The sequence below is a fragment of the Rutilus rutilus genome (assembly GCF_951802725.1).
Source record: "Rutilus rutilus genome assembly, chromosome: 4".
NCBI lineage: Eukaryota > Metazoa > Chordata > Actinopteri > Cypriniformes > Leuciscidae > Rutilus > Rutilus rutilus.
Window position 1 is genome coordinate 40,809,257 of NC_140212.1, and position 22,500 is coordinate 40,831,756.

A 22,500-nucleotide genomic window follows, 5' to 3' on the forward strand; every position below is an offset into this window, starting at 1 on the left:
ACGTTTCATCTATACATCAGCATCGGTGAATAACATTGTAATCTCGTTCATGGTAGAGAAAGCTGCTTACATGTGCAAAACTCACTGTGAAGACTTAAACGTAAATACAGCTTTTGTGTCTTTATCAGCTTTTCCATATACACTCACCTAAAGGATTATTAGGAACACCATACTAATACTGTGTTTGACCCCCTTTCGCCTTCAGAACTGCCTTAATTCTACGTGGCATTGATTCAACAAGGTGCTGAAAGCATTCTTTAGAAATGTTGGCCCATATTGATAGGATAGCATCTTGCAGTTGATGGAGATTTGTGGGATGCACATCCAGGGCACGAAGCTCCTGTTCCACCACATCCCAAAGATGCTCTATTGGGTTGAGATCTGGTGACTGTGGGGGCCATTTTAGTACAGTGAACTCATTGTCATGTTCAAGAAACCAATTTGAAATGATTCGAGCTTTGTGACATGGTGCATTATCCTGCTGGAAGTAGCCATCAGAGGATGGGTACATGGTGGTCATAAAGGGATGGACATGGTCAGAAACAATGCTCAGGTAGGCCGTGGCATTTAAACGATGCCCAATTGGCACTAAGGGGCCTAAAGTGTGCCAAGAAAACATCCCCCACACCTGCTCCTAAGGAGTGAGCAGCCAGTAACAATAGAAGAAGAACGCCGTAATCTCAGTTCTCGCGCATGCGTCGTGGGGCTCCCGTGAACTCTCGTCAGAGGCCCACATTGAAGAACACTAATAGTTGGATAAAGTCGTTATTTTTGTTGTTTTTCCGCACAAAAAGTATTGTCGTCGCATGATAAACGTAATGTAGAGCCACTGTAGTCACTTGGACTATTTTAACGATGTTTTTAATAACTTTTCTGGGCCGACGAGTTTCGGTCCCTCTGAAAGCCTATGGAGGAGTGATGCAACCGTCAGATTTCATCAAAAATATCTTAATTTGTGTTCCGAAGATGAACGAAAGACTTACATGGTTGGAACAACATGAGGGTGAGTAATTACTGACAGAATTTTCATTTTTGGGTGAACTAACCCTTTAAGTGTTTACTTTTTAATGATCTAATTCAAAACGAAAGAGAATATTCTGTTTATGTATATGGCAGTAGAAGCAAAGATGGCGCCGTGTATAGTGTTGGCTGGCCGTCGCTCTGTGTTGTCCATTTTATTGTTTTTGTTTTTATTTGTATGTTTTATTAGTCCCAACTACTCTCTACGAACCTATGACTGCAAAACTTTGCTTCACATTCACGCAGTGATGGCAGATCTCACTTGGAGTGGAAAATGTTGTTTTTACCCGCGATTTATGCCGTCTGTACCGGTGGAGGCTTGGACTGGCCTAGTTTCAGGGTGCCAGCAGTCTCGGAGCAAACGCCGGCGAGGGCGTGGTAGACGGGCGGGAATCGCTGTGAAAGCCAGAGTGGCGTGGAAGCTTGAAAGGCATTTGTTAATTTCAGGAGGTAATTCAATCGAGACACTTCCCTGTTTGCATCCAGTCGGTCTGGTTTTCTGGAGACCATCCTCGCGGATTGTGACTCAGCGTCGTTCGAGAGGAGTAAATGGTAACAATCTGCGTTATATCGAGTCGACTGTGGTCTCGGATGGAACTTCGCTGCTCCCGTTGGAGACTGGTACAAATGGCATTGGTTAATGCAAGATCACTCGCAAACAAAACATTTGTTTTAAATGACTTTTATACACAACATGATTTGGATTTTTTGTTTATTTCTGAAACCTGGCTTAACGTCGGCGAAATGCATCCTTTGATTGAACTTTCTCCAGATGACTGTTCATTTTTTAGCACCCCTAGAGCTTCTGGTCGGGGTGGGGGACTTGCTTGTGTTTTTAGGAGGATATTTAAATGCCAGCTTTTGTCAACGGTGAATTATCAGAGCTTTGAGGCCCAAGTTATGATGTGTGATGCTTGGGAAGCTGTTATGTGTGTTCTGGAATATAGACCACCAAGAGACAATAAGGATTTTATTCAGCAGTTTTCAGAGTTTTTATCCCATATTGTGTCAAGCTGTGATAATATTTTAATTCTTGGGGATTTTAATATTCATGCGTGCTGCCTGAATAAGCCTATGGTTTCTGAGTTTTTACAATCGGTGGAATCTTTTAATTTCAAGCAGTCTGTTTCAAGTCCTACCCATGAACAGGGCCATATTTTGGATTTGGTCTTGTCTCTGGGCCTTCCGATTTGTAATATTGAAGTTGGTAATGATGTTTTGTCTGATCATATGCCGGTGACTTTTAATGCCTGTATTTCGTGCAAACCAAATTTGCCTCAGACAGATGTGTTTTGTACTCGTCTCATTACGTCATCAACGGCTGTGGAATTTACTGAGGTATATAACTCCTCTTCATCTGTAAATGTGATCATTTCTCCTCCTCTTTTTGTGGACCCAAATGAGTTGTTGATATTGTTTAATTCTGGTTGCTCAGATATTTTGGATGTAGTGGCCCCATATAAAGTTAGGAAACCAAAGCGTAAGTCAATACCGTGGCTTAATAATTCTACTCATTCCTTGAGGCAGGAATGCAGAAAGGCTGAACGAAAATGGAGAAAGGATAAACAACAGGTTTCTCTTCAAATTATGAGGCAGTGTTTTTTAGACTATCAGGCTGCAGTGAGAACTGCAAGGCAAAATTATTTCTCTAGTAAGAACTGATAAGAATGTAAAAATGTGTCCCTTGAAATGTAAGTCGCTTTGGATAAAAGCGTCTGCCAAAATGCATAAATGTAAATGAAAAATGTAGTACAGAAATGCAATGCCCCTTCAGCCCTCTTCACGACGATTAATAGACTTCTAAAACCAATTGGCAAGTATTGCTTTTATTATTAACAGTAGTCTTCATAATGGGATTGTTCCAACGGCCCTCAAGCAAGCGGTCATTCAGCCACTTCTTAAAAAGCATAATTTGGCCCCATGTGAATTGAAGAATTACAGGCCCATCTCAAAACTTCCTTGCCTATCTAAGGTTTTAGAGAAGGTGGTTTATGCACAGCTGATGTCATTTTTAAGTACACATGAGATCTTAGATAAATTTCAGTCTGGTTTTAGGGCAGGCTATAGTACAGAATCTGCACTCTTGAGGGCTGTTAATGACCTTCGTTTAATCAGAGATGCAGGTAATGCTGCAGCTCTAATTTTACTGGACTTGAGTGCGGCTTTATAGACCATGCTATTCTCATGAAGCGGCTATCCCAATTGGTTGGAATAGGTGGGACAGTTTTAAAGTGGTTCAAGTCCTATCTTTCAGATAGAGCATTCTCAGTGAAGTAGGCAACTTTGTTTCATCAATGGTACCCGTCACTTGTGGGGTTCCTCAGGGTTCTGTTATTGGCCCAATTTTATTTTCCTTGTACATGTTGCCCCTGGGTTTGATTTTTAAAAAATATGGCATGTCTTACCATTTGTACGCAGACGATACACAAATTTATCTCCCTTTGAAAGTAGGAGAGAATTGTGGTTCTAACTCACTGTTGGCATGTCTGCAGGAGGTTAAAGTCCCACTCCGATCATATTTTCGAGCTATTTTTACACATTCTCAGTGGTCTTTAAATGATGATTATGCCGTTTTTAGCCAAAATCACAAAACCTGTGCCGTTTTCTGGGACTTCGCTTCAGCAGAGCGGCAGTAGCTCATTAGCAATTCGCCTCTGCGTTGTGGGCGGAGCCGTTGGCACGGAGACGACCCTCCCCCTCCTCTCCTCTGTACGTTCACACCGCCGCCGGCGCCGACTTGAGCTTCCGAGAAAACGGAGGAGAAGCTGATCATCGCCGTTGCTGGGTTTCCTATCATTATTGGATTAATTGCAGTTTAACCATCACAGAGTGAAAGTTTATCATTTGCATGTGTTTTTAAGTCCTGCCAGTTTAACAGGGCGCGCTTGACAGGGCATATAAGAACGAGGAGAGAGAGAGAGAGAGAGAGAGAGAGAGAGAGAGAGAGCCCCGGCCGCGCGCGCGCACTCACTAATAATAATAAATAATAATGTGACCAAAACGGTTATACAAATGCTGTCATTATAAAAGGTTTCTAGTGTCAATGTATTGCTTGTTTATTCTGTTTACTTTTCATGGTGTGGCACTTCTCTTCTCCCATGATCGAACATAGAATGCTGCTACTTCAGAGCGGCCAAAGCGTCAACAAGCTTCCTCGTACTTTTTGACAAGCGTCCTTGACAGGGCGGCCAGAGCTTCTTTGCCGCTCAAGTCGGCGGCGGTGTGAACGTACAGTTAGTATTGCAACCCGCTACCGCACATGGGTGTTGATCCGCCATCGTCTTCTCTACTCCTCATAACCTGAGCGGGCGGAGGGGAGTATGAGCTTGTGGCCCCACCCAGTGGAGTTACTACGTCACAACTCCAGTCTATTTTAGCTGGCATTTTAGCGCCTGCTACTGATTCACAGACATTTGAATGCAGAAATACTCAGAAATACAACTTTGAGCTTATTTTTCTCAAAATGCTACAAGAACATGTTAACACCTAGAAAAACATGATTTTCATCGGAGTGGGTCTTTAAGAGCTGGATGACTCATAATTTGGTTCAGTTAAACCAGAGTAAAACTGAGATTATGCTTTTTGGCCCTGCCAGAGGAAGCTTCGATATTGTTAAATATTTTGGCACATGGTCAGACTATTGCCATGACCAAGTAAAAAACCTAGGTGTTGTGTTTGACCTAGATCTGAAATTTGATAAGCAGATTAATGCCGTGGTTAAGAGTTGCTTTTTCCAGATTAGGACTATTGCGAGTTTAAAGCCTATTCTGTCGATGAAAGATTTAGAAAAAGTTATTAACGCCTTTGTTCTGTCCCGCCTTGACTATTGCAATGTTTTGTATGTAGGGTCCAGTCAGACTACTATATCACGCTTGCAATTAGTTCAGAATGCGGCGGCACGGTTGCTAGTGGGTGCTAAGAAAAGTCATCACATTTCTCCTATCTTAGCTTCTCTCAGGTGGCTACCAGTGGATTTTAGGATAAAATATAAAACTCTGCTGTATGTTTGTAAAGCAGTGCATGGGATACCTCCTGCTTATGTATCTGAGCTTATTGCTCTTCATCAAGCACCTAGGTCTTTAAGATCAAATAATAAGTCATTGGTTTCTGTCCCTCGATCTCATTTAAAGTTAAAAGGTGATCAGGCTTTTGCTGTTGTGGGTCCAAGGCTCTGGAATAGTCTGCCTCTTGAACTAAGAGAGATCACTTCTTTGAATGTATTTAAAGTTAGTGTTAAAAATTATTTCTTGTCTTTAGCTTTTGAGAGGTTGGGCTAGTATCTGTATTCTCAAGTTGCATGTTGTTTTTATGTGTTGTTTGTTTTTTAAGCTGCTGATTGTACAGCACTTTGGTCTGCAGGTGCAGTTGTAAAGTGCTTTATAAATGAAGAAAAGAAAGAAGAAAGGCCACATTTACACATAGCCGGGTATTTAGAGAAACGAATATTTCTCCCCCTCCGTTTTCAAAAATAACATCGTGCACACAACATCGTTTTAAAAAAAGTTGTCGTTTACATCAACCCGCATAAATACACCGTCGAGCAACATCATAATTATGCCAAACCTATGGGCGGCAGTGTAGGGAGAAGGTTAAAGCCATGCAAGCCAATCAGAATCCTCAAAATCGACAACAACGAATAGCACGAGCGACTTCCAGTTCCTTTCAAAACAACAGACATGGCGTGAGATTCGTTTGTGTGGACAGACAGCGAAGCAAATGCAAACAGGCCAAAACGTTTGCACAAAAGTAAAAATGAGTACCACCTTAACAGCATCCATGATCAAATAGTAGCCAAACAAACTCTAAACATAGGGCGCTCACATGACGTAAGCATTTTCTGGCGCATAATGTGACGTTTGAGAACCTAAAACCCCGTTTCTCCCAGTTGACACGGCAACACATAACCGGCGTTTTCAGAAATCTCCACTTTGGCCGGAGTTTTTAGAAATAATCGTTTTCTTGGATAAAAACGGCGTTTTCGTGTAAATGACAGGCCAAAACGCAGGGAAATATCTGCGTTTTCCCATCGTGTAAACGGGGCCAAAGTGTCACGGTTCATGAATTCACTGACTCTTTCTCGCGCTGTGTTTGTGTTGTGTGTGTGTGTGTGTGTGGGCGTGGTCGCTGATCAGTTGCTGATTGTCATCAGCGCCAGCTGATTCTGATCAGCGATCTCTATTTAAGCTCATGGTCTTTCGTCTTGTGTTTGTCAGATCGTTGTGGGATTTTTCCCTGTGCTGTTGGTCTTCGTTGGTGTTCCCGGTCCCCGTTTGATGTTCACGTTGAGTTCTGCCTGCCTGTCCTCGTTCAAGGATCCAGTCTCGTCTCTTCACTTCACGGGTTCGTGTTGTGTTCCTGTTAGCCCACGTCTTCTAAGGATTCATCTCTTCTCATCATCTCATCGCGGGATTCGGGTTGCCCATCTGCTCCCTGCGCTACCAGGGATATATGGACTGAGCCTTGAGTGTTTGATTACTCTTTCTACGTGTTCATTCAATAAAACTGAGTTCTTGCATCTGCATCTTCTGTCTTCATTGTAACGTAACAGAAAGAAAGAAAGATGTAATCTATATGAAAAGAGAGAGACGTCAGTCGTTCTCATGGCAATCTGCTAATTATCTGCTAATCGCCCGCTGAAAGCGCGCGCTATTCAAACACAAATAGTAAGTTCTTTATTCAAGTGCTTTGTTCTAATCGCAATATAGTTTATATAAACCGCATAAAAACTGTTTAAATATGAATCACGTGTGTATGTGTGAATGAACGGCACATATGCTCTCTGTCATTTACATGCTATTTTTACATGAACATATCTAATTATAGTTTAGCTTTTCCCTAACTTCAGGTGGTACTCAACCAAAATGCCTATTACCGTCGCGCCAGCAAAAATAAACCAGTCGCATTTCAAAGTCATTAGCGAAATGACCACCAGGTGGCGCAAAGGGATATTGTGCAAAACAGCAGCAATTGCTGCATTTTTTTCAATTGCTGTAAGTGGGGTTAATGTCAATTAACAGTAAGGATGAAATACTACAACTGTGGTAAACAGAATAGAACATTTTATAAGGCCAGAAAAATAGAATAACAAGTTAAAAATAGAGACGATAACAATATAACCTGTATTTCATTTTGTAGGCCTAGACGTCGGTGGGCGACAAGCCTATTCCCCCGGGGAGCAGTGCGATAAAAACACACACACACACAATACTGCGATGAGTAAAAATCTGCTGAAATATGTTCATGAAATATGTTATGTTTAAATAAAATGCGCAGCATTTAAACGTATTAAACTGCAAATTAAAATGTTTTTGCCCTTAATATATCACAAAAATATGTAGAGACGAAATATGAATGTTTAGACAATGAATCCTTAACTTTGAAATACGTATGATAAAATGTATGCTTTTTACAAAGAAAAATGACACTTGGAATAGTTAAAATTGTAATTGTTGTTGACTTGCATGTGGAAACTTTAATAAAATAGCAAAACTAAACTAGGTCTATATAAGCCTCTTCATTAAATTATTTATTATTGTGTTTTATTAGTGACAAATTTGGGGAGAGGATAAATATTCCAAACCTTTCTGAAAATACAATATGATAATTAACTGCACAATTACTAGAAATGTTACCTTGGATATTATAAAATTTGCATGCATAAAAATTTGTTTAACTTTAAACCAATTCTGTAGAATGGTCCATATAGCCTATTTGAACAGGATTTGTTTCCAGTTATGACTGTGGACTCAAAATGTGCTTTTGACTTTCATTTATATTAGGATTATATTGTTAACTATATGCTAAATAAATTAAAAGCAATATACTGTGTGTGTAATATATATACACTCACCTAAAGGATTATTAGGAACACCTGTTCAATTTCTCATTAATGCAATTATCTAATCAACCAATCACATGGCAGTTGCTTCAATGCATTTAGGGGTGTGGTCCTGGTCAAGACAATCTCCTGAACTCCAAACTGAATGTCAGAATGGGAAAGAAAGGTGATTTAAGCAATTTTGAGCGTGGCATGATTGTTGGTGCCAGACGGGCCGGTCTGAGTATTTCACAATCTGCTCAGTTACTGGGATTTTCACGCACAACCATTTCTAGGGTTTACAAAGAATGGTGTGAAAAGGGAAAAACATCCAGTATGCGGCAGTCCTGTGGGCGAAAATGCCTTGTTGATGCTAGAGGTCAGAGGAGAATGGGGCGACTGATTCAAGCTGATAGAAGAGCAACTTTGACTGAAATAACCACTCGTTACAACCGAGGTATGCAGCAAAGCATTTGTGAAGCCACAACACGCACAACCTTGAGGCGGATGGGCTACAACAGCAGAAGACCCCACCGGGTACCACTCATCTCCACTACAAATAGGAAAAAGAGGCTACAATTTGCACGAGCTCACCAAAATTGGACAGTTGAAGACTGGAAAAATGTTGCCTGGTCTGATGAGTCTCGATTTCTGTTGAGACATTCAGATGGTAGAGTCAGAATTTGGCGTAAACAGAATGAGAACATGGATCCATCATGCCTTGTTACCACTGTGCAGGCTGGTGGTGGTGGTGTAATGGTGTGGGGGATGTTTTCTTGGCACACTTTAGGCCCCTTAGTGCCAATTGGGCATCGTTTAAATGCCATGGCCTACCTGAGCATTGTTTCTGACCATGTCCATCCCTTTATGACCACCATGTACCCATCCTCTGATGGCTACTTCCAACAGGATAATGCACCATGTCACAAAGCTCGAATCATTTCAAATTGGTTTCTTGAACATGACAATGAGTTCACTGTACTAAAATGGCCCCCACAGTCACCAGATCTCAACCCAATAGATCATCTTTGGGATGTGGTGGAACGGGAGCTTCGTGCCCTGGATGTGCATCCCACAAATCTCCATCAATTGCAAGATGCTATCCTATCAATATGGGCCAACATTTCTAAAGAATGATTTCAGCACCTTGTTGAATCAAAACCATGTAGAATTAAGGCAGTTCTGAAGGCGAAAGGGGGTCAAACACAGTATTAGTATGGTGTTCCTAATAATCCTTTAGGTGAGTGTATATATATATATATATATATATATATATATATATATATATATACACTCACCTAAAGGATTATTAGGAACACCATACTAATACTGTGTTTGACCCCCTTTCGCCTTCAGAACTGCCTTAATTCTACGTGGCATTGATTCAACAAGGTGCTGAAAGCATTCTTTAGAAATGTTGGCCCATATTGATAGGATAGCATCTTGCAGTTGATGGAGATTTGCGGGATGCACATCCAGGGCACGAAGCTCCCGTTCCACCACATCCCAAAGATGCTCTATTGGGTTGAGATCTGGTGACTGTGGGGGCCATTTTAGTACAGTGAACTCATTGTCATGTTCAAGAAACCAATTTGAAATGATTCAAGCTTTGTGACATGGTGCATTATCCTGCTGGAAGTAGCCATCAGAGGATGGGTACATGGTGGTCATAAAGGGATGGACATGGTCAGAAACAATGCTCAGGTAGGCCGTGGCATTTAAACGATGCCCAATTGGCACTAAGGGGCCTAAAGTGTGCCAAGAAAACATCCCCCACACCATTACACCACCACCACCAGCCTGCACAGTGGTAACAAGGCATGATGGATCCATGTTCTCATTCTGTTTACGCCAAATTCTGACTCTACCATCTGAATGTCTCAACAGAAATCGAGACTCATCAGACCAGGCAACATTTTTCCAGTCTTCAACTGTCCAATTTTGGTGAGCTCGTGCAAATTGTAGCCTCTTTTTCCTATTTGTAGTGGAGATGAGTGGTACCCGGTGGGGTCTTCTGCTGTTGTAGCCCATCCGCCTCAAGGTTGTGCGTGTTGTGGCTTCACAAATGCTTTGCTGCATACCTCGGTTGTAACGAGTGGTTATTTCAGTCAAAGTTGCTCTTCTATCAACTTGAATCAGTCGGCCCATTCTCCTCTGACCTCTAGCATCAACAAGGCATTTTCGCCCACAGGACTGCCGCATACTGGATGTTTTTCCCTTTTCACACCATTCTTTGTAAACCCTAGAAATGGTTGTGCGTGAAAATCCCAGTAACTGAGCAGATTGTGAAATACTCAGACCGGCCCGTCTGGCACCAACAACCATGCCACGCTCAAAATTGCTTAAATCACCTTTCTTTCCCATTCTGACAATCAGTTTGGAGTTCAGGAGATTGTCTTGACCAGGACCACACCCCTAAATGCATTGAAGCAACTGCCATGTGATTGGTTGATTAGATAATTGCATTAATGAGAAATTGAACAGGTGTTCCTAATAATCCTTTAGGTGAGTGTATGTGCACAATAATTTTAAGTTTAAAAGAGTTTTTATCCAGTCATCAATGGCTTATTGATCATTGTGTTATCAATAATTAAGTTGTTGTTGTAGTTGTTGTTGTCGACAAATAATTAAGTTGTTGAGTCGAGAAATACACATTTCAGCATTATCATCACTAATCTGTGTGTGCATTTTCCTTGAGAACCAAGCAAGTTGACTCATGAACCCATTTGTTTATTATATCTCAATCACAATATTGACCTCAATAATCGCAATATGACATTTTCCCCAAATCGTGCAGCTCTAGCCAGAAGTATATAAATCTCTTTACACTGACTGCTCAGTACAGCAGAGGCAGGAGCTCCGCACTGGGGTTGCTCGAGTTATATGGGCACTCAACTTGCTACAAGAGCTATATCCACTATTACGAACAATAAAGTAATATTTGACAAATTTTGTCTTTCAGATTATGAAAGTGTTCAAAGGCCAATCTCAAAATACTCTGGGAGGTCTTTCTCAGAGCAGAGCTGTCAAATGGTCACTTCTAAGAGGTTTGTTTAATCGATTCCAGAAAACAACAGTGTCCCAAGCCCCCATCTCTTTAATCCACTCTTGGCACTCTTAACTCATGCTACAGTTCCTGTAGATTACCACACACATGTCATTTCTAAATGGTGAATTTGTTTCTTCAGGCTCTTTACCAACCGGCTGATGGCAAAATTCAATATGAAGGGGAAGGGGAAGAAGCAGAAACTGCCTCTGGAGACGACTAAAACTTTTGAAGCAATTAAAGGTACACAGCATATCCCCCCCAAAAAATCTCGCTGTAAAAGGGAAAATGGTTTGGTCAATTTTTAGAATTTTGTTTGCTTGCTTGTTGAATGAGAATATTGGAATCAGTAAGCCAAGCAGTGAACGATATGATGCATTATGATGTTAATCAGCCTTGGCCACTTGATATTAATGTTATAATGGAGTTAGTGTTGTGTTTGAGGCCACCTTAGTCGAGTCCGAGGCTACTATTCGAGTCAGGGCTAGACTGGGACAAAAAATCAGCCCGGACATTTTGGCCCAGACTGGCCCACTATATGATCATAAACACCACCACTCTGCACGCCCTTAATTATATGCATACCAACTCCTATTCCTTAAAACCACTAATGCCATGTAATGAGTGAGTATAGGCAAGGCAAGGCAAGTTTATTTATATAGCACATTTCATACACAGTGGCAATTCAAAGTGCTTTACATAGAAGAAATTAAAATAATAAAAAGAAAAAAGAATAATTAAAACAGTTTAGAAAAATAAAAATACAGTACAGTACAAACAGTCGGACGAACATTGGCACAGTGCTCATTCATTAAATGCATAGTTAAACAGATGTGTTTTGAGTCTGGATTTGAATGAATAGGAATATAGGAGTATAGGAATGAGTGAGAGTTAACAGATGAAAATAAGTAAGAATTTGACTCCACAGTGATGAATCCTAAAACAAGTGTTTCCCACAGGATCTTTGGTAAAACTGTGGTGGGTTGAACCTCTGTCCTTCTAGGGGGGTTTGGGGGCAATCTGGTGCACTTTGAGAGTTCAAAATTAAAAGCTCACCCATATTCATTGTGCAAATTAAACAAAGAAATATTCAAACCTCTTTTAGTTACAGTGTCTATTTACATTACACTACATAATAATAGTTATAATATTAATCCAATGACAGTAATAGCCATATTTTGTAAAACAAATGCACTAAAAAATAAAGGAAACTTTCATAATTAGTTTTGTACCAATTTCTATACTTGAAAGGGATAAGCACATGATCTTTTATTTTGACGCAAACTGCATCAAGCTTGTATTTTGGCGGAAAACATGGTTTACAAAAGCCTCTCATTAAATTTCTAGTGAATTGCGGTAATTGTCAACTATGCAAAGTGGAAATAATCTGTAACTGGGTTATGGGTTCCTACACTCATGACATAGCCTAAGTGTTTTGAAAGTAGTTCTGCTTACCGCAGGCTCTACACTCTCTCATCTCTCTCCTGATCCTCCGTCCTCACTATCATCATCTGCCACAGGAGCTGATGAAGGGCAGAAAACATGTATTTTGACACATAAAGTGTCTGCTTTAAGGGCCTGTTTCTATTTTTTCACGCTATTTCTCTGCACATTCCTTGCGTTTCTTCTCCATCTCGCTGACTATTTTGACACTGACACTGCTGCACGCTAGCTCACTCGTTTAAAGTTGTGATTGGGCCAGCCCAGTGTCAATCAAGAAAAGAGCCAATGGGCCGCTGATCTACGTGTTTCATGGGCCTGTCTGTCAGAAGAAAAAAAACTAACACTGACTTTTTTTGACCAATGCATTACACCGGCACAAACCCAGCGCTGCCAATTAAATAAAGTTTTTAGAATAGAGTTGATTCATTCATTTCCACAGGCCAAATCGTATTTTAATTGTTTTAAACAATTCAAATCAAAATGTATGCAGTTTTGTTAATAAGGTGAACATATCTTTCACCTTATTGTGAATAAGGTGAAAGATATGCTTAATAATTGATAGGCTTACTTATTTATTGCAGTGTGAATATAAATGTCTGACTATTATACATGTAATAATACAATAGATACAAATGTTTCACATATAATGCTCTAAATTATTCCAAAGCAAGCATTAAAGCTGCAGTCGGCAAGTCTGGCAGATTGGGTCGATTTAGCCAAAATTTTGAATGTTTACAACTCTCATGCCCCTCCCCCACTACCAGCGAGCACCCTCCCATCGAGGTTGTGCTCGTCATTGCGTGTGTACCAGATTTTCTGTGAACGCGTCCGTCTCTTCAGCATCGATTAACACCATGGACTCGGAGGTAGGCTGCCCTGGCTAATCTATCCATAGATAGCAATAACCGAGGAATTGGAAGCTTGTTAGTAGATTTTCTCTCCGCCATCACGCTTTGTGCAATCTTCAGTCGAACTTCAGGCGTGTCGTGTGCATGTGATACTGTAACGTGCGCACGACCTGTGATTGACAGTCAGATCTCACACCCCCCTGCGCTGATCCGATGATCCGGGAGCGGTGGATTTTTGCAAAACAAATAACACGCTCCAGGTGGAGTTAGAAGCTCGGGTTTTTTTCTAAAACCACCTTATTTATGTTGTTCTGTCGGATTATAGTGTCTATTTCACTGAATATGATAAAAAAAATGTTGCCAACGGCAGCTTTAAGTGTCCTGGCCGTTAAGAAAACTAAACAACCGAGAGAAATATATATCTACTACCTCAGATTTAACGTTTTATCTATACATCAGCATCGGTGAATAACATTATAATCTCGTTCACAGTAGAGAAAGCTGCTTACATTTGCAAAACTCACTGTGAAGACTTAAATGTAAATACAGCTTTTGTGTCTTTATCACCTTTTCCATATATATATATATATATATATATATATATATATATATATATATACTGGCCCTGATAATCATCACAAATACTTACCGCTTGCTCCATTTCTGTAAATCGTTTTTATGAATTAATGACTCTCTCACTATTGCTCTATAGCAGGGGTGTCCAAACCCCTTTTTTTTATAATAAATTCAGTGCATGTTATACTATAAACATTTGCAGTAAAGAAACATGTGGTATTTGGTGATCATTGGTAAATGTAGTGACAATAATAAGGAATATAAATGTGTCCAAGACCAATTTTCTCATCCTCCGCAACAATTTTGAACAATTGTTTAAGTCATCTAGGAACTAACATTTTCAAGGAATTTTGTTGGAAGGGACATAATTGACTGTGACACTCAAGATGGCTACCAGGTAAGCAGTTGTTATTTTTTCTCTCCAGATAAAAATTAAAATTTTGTTTGTCATAGTACCTACATGACTTTTTAGTTCTCATTACCGAAACATGAGTTTGTGAAGTTTTAAAAAATGTTTCCGTTTTAATTTTTTGATTACTATATACCCCATTATGGTCTAAATATAAAAAGAGCGGGAAAGTTTAGCTAACCCTCATTTAGCCTCCACAGTTAGCAAGAATGTTTAAGGACACTCATCCTCCGCAACACCATTATCATACACCGCAACAATTGGAGGCCTGTTGCGGTGGAGATACTCAATGGCTGTGTCCAAATTCAGGGTCTACATCCTTCGGAGTACTCATTTGAAGGATGTTACGTCACAGCGCCGCGACGAAGGCTGTCAAAATTCGTAGGATCCTTCAAATGCGGCCCACAAATACGTCCTCCTTTTCCCCGAATTGGAAGGATGGGTGTGGTGGATCCTTTCCCGTCCTACCTATCCCATAATTCTTTTCGGCAGAGCGTAATGGCGGACGAAGCAAGCGGTTGCCATGGAGGTAGCGGAGTGGGAGAGGGAGAGGGAGAGGAGTAACGTTATGCTTTTCGATGTAAGTTTTTTAAAAACTGGCTTTTCAAAAAAAAATATTTTTTCAGTGATTGTCTAGTTAGGCATTTTTTTTTTTTTTTACATTTGTACGTTTATGTAAAAAAAAAAAAACATTACTTTCCTAAACTAGCTTCTTCCTTACTGCCTGTGTGAATATCCCCTTACACACAGCTAATTTGTTAGTGATTGAAACTGTTTTTTAACGCTTCTAGGGCGACTGTAAAAAATAGTTCTAGGGACGAAAGAGCAGACAGAAGTGTTTATGTCACGGTTGCTAGGCGACAGGATATGAGCAACGGGTAAGGGAGGGAACTGAAAGAAGGGTAGGCTGTCCAAATTCACAAACACCGACTTCCGGGTTTTGCGGTCGTCGGAGGACCCCTCCTCCTTCAACCGGGTAGGAAGGATCCTAAGGAGGATGCAGACCCTGAATTTGGACACAGCCAATGTTTCGGTAATGAGACACAGACGGTAACACTTTATAATAACTGCACACTAATCATTAGTTAAGCATTAGTTAACAGTTCATTCATCATTTATAAAGCATTAATAGACATTAATAAGCAGTTTATAAATATGGCTATAAATGCTTTAATCTTGACTTATAAGCAAATCTATAATGTGTTTAATTATTGTATTTTCATAATTTATTAATGATCACTGTATCATTTTTAAATTAAGTATTGCATTATTTACAAACCAGTTATTTAGGTGTGGTCATTGATTCATAAGATCACTTAGAAAGTGTAAGTAAATGTAGTAAATTCAGGTAGTTATAAAGCATTTATTAGTGATCAGTTAACTATTTTTGTGAGCTCATCTAAAGTGAGGACTAGTTATGCTTTGTAAAGCATTTAAGGAGATTTAAAGGCTCATTTCTCTTCTAAACAGAAAAAGGAAAGAAGCACAACACAGTTATACAGAACATAGAAATATTTAACAGCCTTTAACTCTCCTTTGTAAATGCTTTACAAAGAAAATAAACATGATGCGCGTTCTGCCGTCTCTCTCAATGTGAAACTCATTCTGAAACGCGACAGAAAATGACCTGTAACTCAGCGAATGTTTGTCACACAGACTTGAAACGCATGTCTATACAACGCTTGGAATCTCTATTTTTAAAGTATGTAAATTATATAAAAAACAAATATTATATTTTTAAGTAATCCATACGAAAGCAGCGGCATGTACAGTTTCTCAAACGCGTCCTAATTAACTATAATGTGACCACACCCACGCGCGCACGAGCGATTGACATGCAAATGATCCATGAGGAGAAACGCAGACCTGTAAACGCCCTCATTACCTCAAAACAGAGAAGCAGAGACTTAGTAACTTACTCTTCTCTGCTTTCATTGAGTTTGGACGACTGTAAGCTGTGCTGTTTACCTTGAATTTACCTCGGATTTACCTCAGAAGAACGCGATTTGAAGATGAGACGATTTTTAAGGTAAGACATGTTAAACTGGTCGTGCCAGATTAAAATGTATGTTATGAAATGAGTTTGGAGTAAAAACATGAACTAAGCCTAATGTCATATATGTACATGTATATATAGACAGAAACATGAAATGTGAACTAGAATGGTAGGTAGGCAACCTTTCAGTGCTTGTATACATGTTCGACACGAGGATGTTTTTATATTCTATAATAAAACAGAGCATGGTAAAAGTAGGCTAGTATATACACTCACCTAAAGGATTATTAGGAACACCATACTAATACTGTGTTTGACCCCCTTTCGCCTTCAGAACTGCCTTAATTCTACGTGGCATTGATTCAACAAGGTGCTGAAAGCATTCTTTAGAAATGTTGGCCCATATTGATAGGATAGCATCTTGCAGTTGATGGAGATTTGTGGGATGCACATCCAGGGCACGAAGCTCCCGTTCCACCACATCCCAAAGATGCTCTATTGGGTTGAGATCTGGTGACTGGGGGCCATTTTAGTACAGTGAACTCATTGTCATGTTCAAGAAACCAATCTGAAATGATTCGAGCTTTGTGACATGGTGCATTATCCTGCTGGAAGTAGCCATCAGAGGATGGGTACATGGTGGTCATAAAGGGATGGACATGGTCAGAAACAATGCTCAGGTAGGCCGTGGCATTTAAACGATACCCAATTGGCACTTAGGGGCCTAAAGTGTGCCAAGAAAACATCCCCCACACCATTACACCACCACCACCAGCCTGCACAGTGGTAACAAGGCATGATGGATCCATGTTCTTATTCTGTTTACGCCAAATTCTGACTCTACCATCTGAATGTCTCAACAGAAATCGAGACTCATCAGACCAGGCAACATTTTTCCAGTCTTCAACTGTCCAATTTTGGTGAGCTCGTGCAAATTGTAGCCTCTTTTTCCTATTTGTAGTGGAGATGAGTGGTACCCGGTGGGGTCTTCTGCTGTTGTAGCCCATCCGCCTCAAGGTTGTGCGTGTTGTGGCTTCACAAATGCTTTGCTGCATACCTCGGTTGTAACGAGTGGTTATTTCAGTCAAAGTTGCTCTTCTATCAGCTTGAATCAGTCGGCCCATTCTCCTCTGACCTCTAGCATCAACAAGGCATTTTCGCCCACAGGACTGCCGCATACTGGATGTTTTTCCCTTTTCACACCATTCTTTGTAAACCCTAGAAATGGTTGTGCGTGAAAATCCCAGTAACTGAGCAGATTGTGAAATACTCAGACCGGCCCGTCTGGCACCAACAACCATGCCACGCTCAAAATTGCTTAAATCACCTTTCTTTCCCATTCTGACAATCAGTTTGGAGTTCAGGAGATTGTCTTGACCAGGACCACACCCCTAAATGCATTGAAGCAACTGCCATGTGATTGGTTGATTAGATAATTGCATTAATGAGAAACTGAACAGGTGTTCCTAATAATCTTTTAGGTGAGTGTATATATATATATATATATATATATATATATATATATATATATATATATATATATGTGTGTGTGTGTGTGTGTGTGTGTGTGTGTGTGTATTCTGTACATTTAAAAAAAGATATTTTAACCTGAAAAATCTAAAATGTATTTCCCAAATTGTTCAGCATAGTTTCTCTTGATATCAGCATGTTCACAGCTGTTTTGTTGTTGTTGTTGTTTTTAGAGGAACAAGATGCCACTGAATAAGTCCAGCTGACTTCAACATACACATAAGTCTCCATCCATGAACATGCTAAAGTGAAAAATCAAACACCATGGAAATGAAAGGTATGTACTATGTTTCAGGAATGGCACAAAGGTGTGTGACAGTTCAAGTCTCTGTCTTTAGTTCAGTGTGTTAAATAATGTGTTTTTTTGTCATTTGTGTATCTTTGGATTATGTTGTGTTGTAAATAAATTAAAAACAATCTAAAAGCCATTCTTTTTTAAATCTCCTCATTCTTTGTGCAAGGTTGCTCAGAATGATAGGGCCTGATAGCTCCTAATAGGGCCATTAGGGAGTGTCTTTGTCTTTCTCAGGTGAGAAAAGCTTACATATTAATGAGGTGATCCGCCCCTTCGAATAAAGCTTTCTAACACAAAACACGTCGTAAAATTTTTAAATCAATATATTGTCTTCTCTGAATGAGCAGTCAGGATGATTTTCACATAGTTTTGAAGCAAATATTCTAGGCTACGTGATACAATTTTCAAAAGTCTTATGAAGAAATAATCAGTATGGGTTTCATGGCCTTATTTCAGTGACAATTTTTTTTGTTTTTTCACAAACCACGCATAAATGTTATTATTCAAAACTACAAACTTTTATATACTTGCTGCTGATATATTATTGTAGCAGAGTTTGTGCTGAATACAGTGTAATCAGACTTTAGCCATGAAAATGTCACAAGTAACAGAAATAAGCACAAATGTCAGAGCATGTCAGAACACCTCCAGGGCCCAGAAAACAGCTCAGACCCCAGAGGGTTAACTGACCACTAATAAATGCTCTAAGTGATCTTATGAACCACTGACAACTCCTAAACAACTGGCTTGTAAATAATGCAATACTTCATTTAGAAACGATAAATTGATCATTAATAAAGTATGAAAATACATTAAACATTATAGATATGCTTTTAAAATCAAGAATACAGCATTTATAACTGTATTTATAAACTGCTTATTAATGTCTATTAATGCTTTATAAATGATGAATTAACTGTTTACTAATGCTTCTCATAACGAGTTTTGGCAAGTGCCCAGATAAACTTGCGCTCGTGTGAAGATAAACGATAAATTTGTGTGATTGACAGCTTGGGCCATTGGAAAGGGAGCGTTCTTTAAAGGCTTTCTGTATGAATCACAGTTTAAATGAAGTGTTACCAAACAGACTTATGAAGGAGGGACGTGCACTATAACTCTTGCTCATTTCAATATAACTTGATATTTGCCTTAACACTTCTTGAACAGATAAACAAAAAAGCTATTACAACCCCCCTAGCAGGAGTTAGTAATTTTTCATTTTTAAAAGCAGTATGAATGCAGTATAGGCCACCAACTATAAATGTAATATTATTTAATATTTAATAGTTTTACTTTGAAACAATGTATTTCTATGTCTTTTTTACGAAATGTTACATTCAAGATGGCTATTGTGTATTTTGTTACAGGCAAGCATCAGCTGATAAAAAAAGGCATCAGCAAAAGACAGGCTGAAAAAGCACAGGGAAAAAATATACAGCAATGCAATCCTTCTTGAGGAGTACAAAAGAAAGGAGAGAGAGAGGTCAGGGGACAGGGTGCTAGGGAAAAAAAATGGTCACGGTTCGGTGCATAAATTTACACGGAGAATACACGGTATAAAAATAAATAAAACTTGCGTGCAAATTAATTAATGTAATGCGGAACTGCTGTTAGATATGCGGGTTCTTTAGGGACACCTAATCTGTAGCCCCGCCTTAGCTCTGAAGCAGGCTGCGATGTAAAGTTTGCAATGCTGGAATATGGTGTGTGTGTGAGAGAGAGAGAAAGAGAGCGAGAGAGAGAGAAAGAGAAAGGGGGGGCGCGGGCACGATCGAAAAGCGCGCGTGTGTGTGTGAGGCGTGGGCGCGATCGAACAGTGGAAACATAAAAACATACTCCATTTTGTTTATACAGTCATTCAAACTGCAAAGTGTTTAAGTTACTGTTAATTAAAATTAAGGAAAACAAATATATTAATCTGAAATGTAGCAAATTAATTTCAATTCATTCAGGCACAATTACCAAACATATCTTAAGGTCTTTTTGTCTTTTCATTAATTTAATTAATGAACTAATTATATAAAACTATTGTCAGTGCACTACAAATAAACTGGTTCTATGCCTTTACTTTATTAATAAAACTTATTTAAAAAATACAAGGCTTAAGTAATTTATTTTCCTTTGGTGGTACAGCCTGAGACATGCACAAGCCTTTAGCATTTTTGTTTTGCTTTTCCCTCCATTGTACCGAACTCGTCCCGAACCGTGATGTCTGAACCGAGGTATGAACCGAACCGTGACTTCTGTGTAACGTTCCACCCCTAGTATGTGTGTATATATATATATATATATATATATATATATATATGTAATATATATATGCAATGAAAGTACAGATGGTGGACAACCAAAATGCCTATTACCGCCGCGCCAGCCGCCGCGGCGAAATCACCGCGGCGAAAATAAACCAGCCGCATTTCAAAGTCGTTCCCGAAATGACCGCCAGGTGGCGCAAAGGGACATTGTGCAAAACAGCAGCAATTGCCGCATTTTAAAATGTAAGTGGGTTAAATATAAAACCCTAAGCCTAATAGGCATATTTTTCATATATATAAATAGGCCTATTAGGCTACAACAGAATAGAACCAAAGATAGAATAAATTTTAGAACTGAAAAAATAGAATCAAAAGTTAAAAATAGAGACGATATTAGGAGCAATGACGCGGAATATTTTTACTATTCTATTGAGGAATTAGATAAATGAAGAGCTCTCGTGAGCGATACAATTGCATAGTAATTTATAGTGATTTCAAAAGCAGTCCTTAAAAAAAAAATACATGGAGTAGTGTGGCATAATTTTTGAGAGATTACTCGGAACGCGTTTTAGTTAAGATCCTGGTTTCAATGCCCTTAATGTATATAGGCTTGGCTACTGCTTTAAAAAAATGTCACAACGCGTTTTGAGATTGTTTTGAATTAAACATTGAAGTTTAAAATGCAGTGTTTTGGCACACCAGGCCGAGTGGCGTTACGCATTGTTCAAAAATCAGGTTTTATTCTGGCATGTTGAACTGGCGTTATATATATATATTTGGTTAGATTTATTTACTCATAACAGCTAAAATAACTAATATATGCCTTGTCTTAATATGACCTATTTAATATAGGCAATAGGCATATAATAGCCTATATAATAAATTAGCAAAACTTGGCCACTAAATATTTAATTTTCAATTATTTTAATTATCACAATTAAAGTTTTAATTTTATTAAATTGAACAAGCGCAACAATCAGCATTTAATCAAATATTCTAAAAGATGTATTATTAATAATAATGTTATTTCAACATAATATTTCGTTTTTTCGACATAATGTGTGCGTGCAACAAGCAAGATGTGTAGCCTATTTGTAAATCCGGTGATGCGTGCATTGATTTTTATCAATAAACTAGTGTTTTCTGACAGTGTCGACTACAAAGATGAAGTTGACGATCGCCATATTTGTAGTGAACGCACCTAGAGAGAAATGCACATATAGACATAATCAGAGAGTAGCCTTTTTCTTTTCGTTTTGAATTATTTCGTTTGAAGACATTTCAAGCTTTGTGTATTTGATGTATTTATCATGTCTGTGTGAGGCATACGCTGAGTTTCGTTAAGTTAGGAGGATGAGATGCGCTCCAGCTGACGTGCAATGCAAGTGACCGCGCGGGCGCCTCCATGATTAGTGTCTGTTATATTTGCTTCTCTTACTTATTTAAATACAGGCAATTGGTTGATGAAAAATTGATTAAAATTAAGATACAATTTATAGAAAACGAAATTCACTTTAAGTTTTCTACTAAACAAAACGTAATGAAGTGGTCAAAATCATGTCTGACCCACTCCATATCCATCTCTCGATATAATGCATCCTATCTTACTCGTGCTGTTCACTTTTCATATTCAACATAGATGAAAAAAAATAACATTATAATATTTTAACAAATATGATACTAAATGAGATTATTTAATGGCTACAACAGTATAGTAGGCCTATAGACTTTTTTTTTTTAGAATAGAATTTTGCTGTGCACTTGCATATTAGTGTCAGCTGGGAAGGAAATATAGAGACCAGACCTCTTGGAACTTTAATTGAATACATAGCGTTGGTAAAGCATACTGAAATTACATCCCTACAAATTTATTAGGCCCTACTGAAAATAAATGTATCGAATTTAAGCAAAGTAGCCTAAATGTTAAGACTGTAAGCCCTTTGCTTTTTTACGTAGCCTATAAAGGACTCTTATAGCCGACTTTGTGTTAATTTAATTTGTAGAGGATTTTTTTTAACTCAAACATTAACACTGAAATAAATGTCGCAACGAGTGAATCGTGGCCGAGTGGTTGAACTTACGTTACGATCATTTAGATGACACGGGTTCGAATCCCGTACAAACTTGGACTACTGATATTTTTATATTAGCCTATTAATGCATTAATGCGTTTAAACAACAAACAATAAAATCAGAACCAGTATTCTGTTGCGTTCATGGTTTCAGTGGCAGTAATGCATCCACGGCTTTTCAAAATGTCACAAA

General features: G+C 39.0%; 1 protein-coding gene across 1 annotated transcript in view; it reads left to right on the forward strand.

Moving 5' to 3' along the window:
* LOC311289246 (membrane-spanning 4-domains subfamily A member 8-like) overlaps positions 1 to 22,500 on the forward strand; it is a 450,268-nt gene that overhangs the window by 388,758 nt on the left and 39,010 nt on the right. The window lies entirely within an intron of this gene.